We start from the raw sequence: 8,267 nt of genomic DNA on the forward strand, positions 1-8,267 counted from the left end.
GGCAGCAGCTTGAGCAGAGATGCCCAGACTCATTTTCGACTTCAGCCAATCATATATTTAATTTGTGAACGTCAGGCACTGATCAGCCAATCGAAAATTTAAACGTCCCGGTCAATCACCTTTTATTTAACAAATCGCCAATCGGTGTTATTTGTCATTCATACTCCACCTTAGCCAATTGCCTTATGGATACGTAAAAAGAAAGGTGGGAGTAATTTCTAAAGGTGGACGGTCAAGATAAAATGACCGTAAGAGACGGAGTGTATATTCGTAAAATACATCAGCGACGATACTCTACAAGTGCCACTATCTTACAGTATAACACTCTGTCGAGTGCATTATTAAGACTGCAGTGTATTTTTATCACCGTCATTTATGATTAGCGGCTCTGAAAAATAAAAAAAAATAAAAGTTTGGATATGAGATATTTATCGTTGCTAAACAACGTCTGAAGAAAATTTAAATGAACATAACAATACAAATTTGTGTCCGCCTAATATTAATGGATTGACGAGGACTTAAGTGTGGGCTCTACTTGATTGAGTCAGTCAGATTAAAACAAATGTTTGACTGTTGGTGTTTACTCGAATGTCCAAATGAAGTAGTCGCAAACATTTAACAAGTCACCTTAAAGACGGGCAATAAACATATTACAATTTTAAACGTTGAATAAACTGTCAGAGTTAAATCTTTACTTCTATAATATACAACCCTAAAATGTGTTTTATTACTTTCATTACTATTTATCCACGTTTATTTATTTAAGTATTCCTAATATTCCATTGCCCCCCCTTCTGCCCGCAGATCAGCCTCTGTTCTTTGTTTGCTGATGTCTGTCAAATATTCTGTGGTCTTCATGTCAGTTCTCATCATACCAGCAGCTCCAGTGAGTTTCTTGCCTGTGGATCTCGTATTCTAGTTTGTTTTAGCTGTATTATGATTACAGAATATTACAAATCACATACTTGACACTTTCACGTTCATGTATCAGGGAACAGACAACATTAAGAAATAAAATTGTGACTTTAAAGAATCTATTGGCTGTCTCTACATGTTATTAATGTTAAATGTAAGAAGCACAGTTATCATAGTGCTAATAGTAAACTTTCAATTATTATTTTTATAATGAAGTTTACTATGTTAAACGATCTGTGAAGAGCAAATATTATGCCTTTAAAAGAGTAATAATTTTGCAGTTTTTGTGACTGTGCACCTGTTAATCAGGGTATTCAATTATTTGACTTAATTGGATCTTTATTACTATTTGGATTTTAAATACCTCTTTAAGATCATCAAATATGTGTTTATTATAATACATATGTGAATTTCCCATTGGGATTAATAAAGTATCTATCTATCTATCTATCTATCTATCTATCTATCTATCTATCTATCTATCTATCTATCTATCTATCTATCTATCTATCTATCTATCTTACTTAGGCAAAAGTGACATTTAGAGATTTAAACTTGACAGATGTTTGTAGTTCATATCTCATTGAGCCTCCATTTGACTCCATCAGGTCCTAGTGGTGTGCTAAACACGTCAGCCTGTCTTTAGGGTCTCTGAGATTGGAGGAGGTCAGGAGTCCAACTGTACAGCAGGCACTGATGGGCATCAGCATCACGACTGGTAACAAGATAGAGATGGCAGATAGTTCAGCTGGGCATCATCCTATATGACTACCCAAGCAAACAGCATATTAAGAGCACACAGAGTCTGTATACTCCAGTATGGCCCTGACATAACAACCTGTAAACGACTCCACTTTACTGGTCATTTTAGCACACACTACACTGAGTCTGTCTAATCTTAACCATTAAATAATTCAATCCGAAAAGCTGGAAATTTATTTTAATAGTAATAATAATAATTCATTACATTTTGGCAATGATATTTCTGGTAAGGCATTCTTTTTCTTGTTTGGCATAGGTTTAAACCGAAATATATATATATATATATATATATATATATATATATATATATATATATATATATATATATATATATATCTTTATACTGTATATAATCTTCATTTGGATCTTGAACTTGTTTGTCCGCGAATTCACTGCCTTGTGTGGTGTTCCTGCTGTGTTCAGTAGAGGGCAGTAGTGATGGAGGAGGAGAGGAAGTGAGGGGGAGGATCGTTGGATGAGGTTGGAGTGTGGTGATTAAAGAGGATTGAACTAAAGGAGACTACGTGCTGTTTGTACTGGCTGAATACACAACACCTTGGTTGTTACTTTTGTTTACAAACACTGTCGATACCACTCTTTGTGTTTAGATCTGGTGTCGACACCTGCTTCGTTGTCGAGACTGTGGTTTTTTGAGTTTCTATTGACCATCGTTGGCAGCACTTCGTCCAAATCGAATGTTCACCCACTTCTTGGAGTCGGCAGTCAGAGTATATAAGTCGGGCACAGTTCTGTGATTTTCCATCAGTTGGCGTTTGGAGTTCAAGAAAGAAGCATTGGTTCTTCCTTACTCTTTGGATTGCCACAAAGCAACCTGTGAGATTGGAGAAAGGTTGAGAAGAGATCGTGAGAGGAAATGACAGCGTTGTGAAAATGAGACGGACTGTGAACGGAGAGAAGCAGAAATGCTCCTCCACCACCACATAATTACTATTCGGACAGTGATTCCGAGTAGGCCGTTCCTATCGAATCAATGTCCAACGGTTTTGTTTTGTAATTTTGTTTCCCTTATAAAAAATCATAATGCTCTGTGACGAAGGGCCCAGTTCATGACTAGCAGCCGCATTTAAACAGGAAGCCCTTCACAAACAACTTTAACACATGCAATGTAGTTGGACACATATGGCTAATATATATATATATATATATATATATATATATATATATATATATATATATATATATACTGCTCAAAAAAAGTAAAGGAACCCTTTTTAATGAGAGTATAGTATCAAGTCAAAGAAATTTCTGGGCTGTTGATCTGGTCAGTTAAGCAGCAGAGGGGCTTGTTAATCAGTTTCAGCTGCTTTGGTGCACTAGAGGGGCAACACTGAAATGAACCCCAAAACAGAAATGAATGGTTTAACAGGTGGAGGGAAGCGATTGACATTTTTCAATCCTCATCTGTTATGTCACTCGTTTTGCATTTGGCTGCAGTTTGTGTCAGTACTGGTGGCATGAGGCCATACCTGGACCCTACAGAGCTGGCACAGGTAGTCCAACTTCTCCAGGATGGCACATCAATACCACATGCCATTGTCAGAAGGTTTGCTGTGTCTGCCAGCACAGTCTCAAGGGCATGGAGGAGATTCCGGGAGACAGGCAGTTACTCTAGAAGAGCTGGACAGGGCCCCTCGTAGAAGGTCCTTAACCCATCAGCAGGACCCACCGGTATCTGCTCCTTTGGGCAAGGAGGACCAGGATGAGCACTGCCAGAGCCCACAAAATGACCTCCAGCAGATAGGCCACTAGTGTGAATGTCTCTGACCAAATAATCAGATACAGACTTCATGAGGGTGGCCTGAGGGCCCAATGTCCTCTAGTGGGCACCATGCAGCTCAATTGGCATTTGCCATAGAGTACCAGAATTGGCAGGTCCACTACTGGCACCCTGTGCTTTTCAGAGATGAGAAAAGGTTCACTCTGAGCACATGTGAAAGATGTGAAAGGGTCTGGAGAACATTATGCTGCCTGTGACATCGTTCAGCATGACTGGTTTGTCTGTGGGTCAGTGATGGTATATCTGGGGGAGCATATCCATGGAGGAACATACAGACCTCTACAAGCTAGACAATGGCACCTTGACTGCTGTTACATATCGGGAGAAAATCCTTGGACCCATTGTCAGACTCTATGCTGGTTCCTCCTGGTGCACGACAATGCCCGTCCAGGAGCTCAGTGATGCCCTGGTCCATATCTGGAGGATATCCCCCAGGACACCGTCCATTGTCTCATTAGGATGTTGTCAGGCGGGGGGAAGGGGGGGGGGGGGGGGGATGGCAGCATACAAACTACTGAGTACAATTTGGAGTTGCTGCAATGAAATTTTGGCAAAATGGAGTCGCCTGCCTGCCTGCTGCAACTTTTTTTCTCTTTGATTTTCAGGGTGTCTTTGAATTCAGCCCTCTCTCTGTTGGTTGATCATTTTCATTTCCATCCTTTCGTTCCTAAGACATCACCATATCAGTTCAGAGGAGTACAGATAGCCAGCAGGGTTTTTTTCCCATTGAGATCTGATGTGTTTTCAAAGTGTTCCTTTAATTTTTTTGAGCAGTTCATTATGTATATATATATATATATATATATATATATATATATATATATATAAATATATATATATATACTGTATATATATATATATATATATATATATATATATATATATATATATATATATATATATATATATATATATATATATTATATATGGTTGAAATAGTTTACTGTCAAATAAATGCAAAGAGTACGCGACACGTGTTTCGCCCTCATTATGGGCTCATCAGGCATACAAACTCCACTGCACTCCCTCTCGGGAATCGAACTATTTCAACCATTCTATGATCTGCTCCTCACAAACTGAGGGCACCGTGGCGGATGTTAGCAGATTGCTGGCCAACCACAAGCGTTACCTGGTAGGTAACCACCCATACAATCAGATTGAGACACAGACTTCGAATGCCGTGAATATATATATATATATATATATATATATATATATATATATATATATATATATATATATATATATATATATATATATATATATACACACACACACACACATAAACACTGACACACACTTAATGTCAAGACCTTAGAATAACGAGGTTCTAGTTGTGAGTTTTGTTTTTAGAATACTGAGCTTCAAAGGTTTTGACTCTCCATTTATCAGGAGTATTCAATCCTTTTCCTTTAATTTTGTTCCTATATATACAAGCTGCATTTAAAATTAAAGACAATGCAAGTTTTATTGACAATGTGACTCCTAAATAAAGATATGTAAGACCCTTATTGTTGTAGATTATGTTTGTAAGTGAACAAGAAAGTCTTGATCAGGATGCTCAGTTTCCAAGCTATAGGATTACCGGCGAGTCCAGCAAAGTGTCATTTGTAGACGGTGTTGATACAAGAGGAGGCTCTGCTCAAATCTATCAGTTCTAGTCGTGTTAATACACGAGTTGATTGGGGCAGCACAAATTAAAAAACTCAGTATTGTCACTACCAAAAACAAAGTGTTATTAATAATTATTCAGTATAAATTGTACAACCATTTCAAGAAATATTTACAATTAACAACAATGATGGGTCAGTTGAACTGAAAGAAAAATTAATCTTCTTTGTGCATTCTAACAAACAGACTGATCGGGGAATATACTAAAACATGCCCACTTCTATATATTACATATAAATAATATGTAATGAGGATAGACATGTTTGCTTGTAATGTTCAAAAAAAGTAATAAAACTGTACAATGCAGTTATAAAAGTTAAAGAAAAAATGCAGATGGCACGAATTGGCTAAAAACAGATACACAGACCATTTCAAATATACAGAACTTAATCAACAAAGTGTCCTTTATTAATTACATCAATAGTTAAATCAAATATACACAGCTCTATTATGCATAGTCAGTTTAACACTCAAAAATAAAAAAAGGCCAAAGACAAATAAAGCAAGTGATGCGTTTATCAGAGGAGGTGTTGAGATGGAATCCCAAGTTGAAAAGCCTCAGTGATGTTGTCTGGATGAGACCTTTTCAGATACAACAACCTGTTGGACAAGCAAATACAAGAGTTTGGTGCTATAAAGTCATCATAGCTCTTTGCTACTAGATAAATTGCAATAACAAACTTTTACTTGTTAACTGAACTAAGTTACCAGCAAGTGGTCATCTGCTGTATGGCCTTTTATGATGAACTCCAACAGTTTTTATGTTGAGTCCTCCTGGAGGCCCTGCTGATCTCTGCAGCCTCATAAACCTGAGCCCCTTGTTCTCGAGTCAGCTGCCCTACTGCAGCCACACAGCCACTGTGGAGACACACAGATAAATACATCAGACTGTCACATGAAGTATTTGTCTTGTGCAAGCTGTCTGGTTTTGTCTGAACACTCCTGTTTTCTCATAAAAGTGGACACATTGGAATAAAGTTCAAACTGTGAGAATTACTCCGTGGTTCATTACAAAAACTCTCGTTGATGGTCATCTCAATAGGTTTTTAGAATACATCCATTATTTCAGAGTATTATGAATACCCCAATCTGGACACTACCTAAAGTAATATGCAAGTCACAGACACGTCATCCTAAGATATAAAGGATAAATACAGTGCTCTCCATTATTACTGGCACCCCTTGTAAAAATTAGTAAGAATGGTTACAAAAAAATCCCTGTTTGCTGAAGAAATGTCACCTTGTACTAAAAAAATTAGAAACATCAGACTTTTAATTGAAACAATTTCATTCAAAGAAAAACAAAGCCCTCATCAAGAAATACATATTTTTAAAATGAACATTTTTATAAGGTGTGTCATTAATAGTGGAGGGCAAGTTAAATGAATGCCACAATTAAAGGTATGCCACACATGAAGGAAAAAAAAAAAATATATATATATATATATATATTATCAGCATCTTTAAAATCACTGACAGTAAAATCAAAGGGTTCCTCCATAGTCAGATAAAGAGCATACTGAGAGAGAATAAAAGAAAAAGTACTGAAATCCTACACAATCTAAACACAAATGTAAAGTTACATAAAACTTACAGTTAATATTCACATACCATCAACATGTCTACTCCACAGTCTACTGAACCAGCAGGGATGTCCTAGGAAAAGAAGGAAAGAAATAAAGACACACGTGAAAGTCAAACACTACAAGTGAATTACAATTTTAAGAAATGGGTGTTTACAATTTACTTTATTTTTCATCAGCATCCAATTTCCAGAAGATATTCTTGTAGCAAGCTGGCTGAAAGGAAAAAAATTATAAATGTCACTTGTAAATAAATTGAAAGGCTCTGTGCACCACGTGACTGTCAGTCTGAGTCACATACAACTTAGTGGCGCACTGCCCATTGCAGGAAAGTCTTTAACAATTTAGAAATAGCAGGCATCATCTGCACAAAACTACCATGAAATTCTATTAAAATTGACGGTACAAAAACTATGCAGATTATTTGGCATTACAATTTAGACACATTACTCCAACATAAGGAACTAAACTGAAAAGAAAAAAGGTAACATCGTGCACCACTGCAGTCAATCTGAACTTTATCAAAAGCCTACTTCACGACAGAATAACTGATCAAGCGTTTCCTAGATGCTTGTAAAAGTTTTTTGTCTTCCATACACAGTCGAGGAGTTCTCATGAAACTTGCCTTATGGAATTTGAAGAGTTCCCGATACCGCTGAGTGCCAGTCCACTTCAAGCACTGAATATAAATCAATTACTACAGCGAAAATGATTATTAATACAAACATAATGGTTCACGGTACAAACATAACCATGCAAAACAAAGTTATTAAAAATACGAAAAAAACTGCAACTTTCAAACATTTTCATTTCGAAGCACATTTACTTCCATTGTCAAAAATACGAGCAATTAGTTTCGTCGCTTCTTCTTCTTTTGTCTAATGGAGTTTCATCACCGCAGCTTCTTTTTTTGTCTCCTTTCGTTTAATGGAGTTTCATCACTTGGTAAAACGGCAGATTATTTAAGAGATAACTCTATAAGGCGGAACCTCAAAGCGGTAGGGATCACGAACTGTGAAACGTTTGGTTAAAGTTACACTTGATAGACAACTTCAAACGTTGATAATTGGACAGGTGAGTTTTTGATTGTCATAGAGTAACGATAATCTCATTCGTTGAAATTCTGAATTAGCCAATACTATCCACTTGTATTTACAGTTATCCCGCCTTCAGATCCGCCCATAATATCTCCGGTCTGCAGCAATACCCTTCTCTTCTCTGCAGGAATCTCTTAACCAAAACCCTCAAAGAGACCAAACTAACCCAACTGGCAAGTTTCATCTTAACAAATGTGTGTGAAACCCATTGTATTGGATGAGAATTTTATTGGACTAAAGTTGGCTGTTTGGGATTGGTTTGAATCCGAACCCGTTCAGTATCACAATGTCCTATTGGCTGTAGGGTTTGGACAGAGAATCTATAAATTTGCTTGCTATACCTCTCTTTTTCTCTCTCTCTTTCTCAAACTATTACAATGAAAAGGGCATCACACTGAGGAGCTCAACTTGGCAGCCATATTGAGACAAGCCTACGGCCTA

General features: G+C 37.0%; 1 long non-coding RNA gene across 1 annotated transcript; it reads right to left on the reverse strand.

The window, feature by feature from the left end:
- Positions 1–6,739: 6,739 nt before the first annotated feature.
- On the reverse strand, positions 6,740–7,925 carry LOC127527913 (uncharacterized). The gene is made up of 3 exons (XR_007935089.1): positions 7,556–7,925; positions 6,894–6,945; positions 6,740–6,802 (listed from the first exon to the last, which is right to left on the reverse strand). It is a non-coding gene; the product is annotated as an uncharacterized LOC127527913 (long non-coding RNA).
- Between the last annotated feature and the right edge of the window lie 342 nt (positions 7,926–8,267).

This window comes from Erpetoichthys calabaricus, chromosome 1 (genome assembly GCF_900747795.2).
Source record: "Erpetoichthys calabaricus chromosome 1, fErpCal1.3, whole genome shotgun sequence".
Taxonomy (NCBI): domain Eukaryota; kingdom Metazoa; phylum Chordata; class Cladistia; order Polypteriformes; family Polypteridae; genus Erpetoichthys; species Erpetoichthys calabaricus.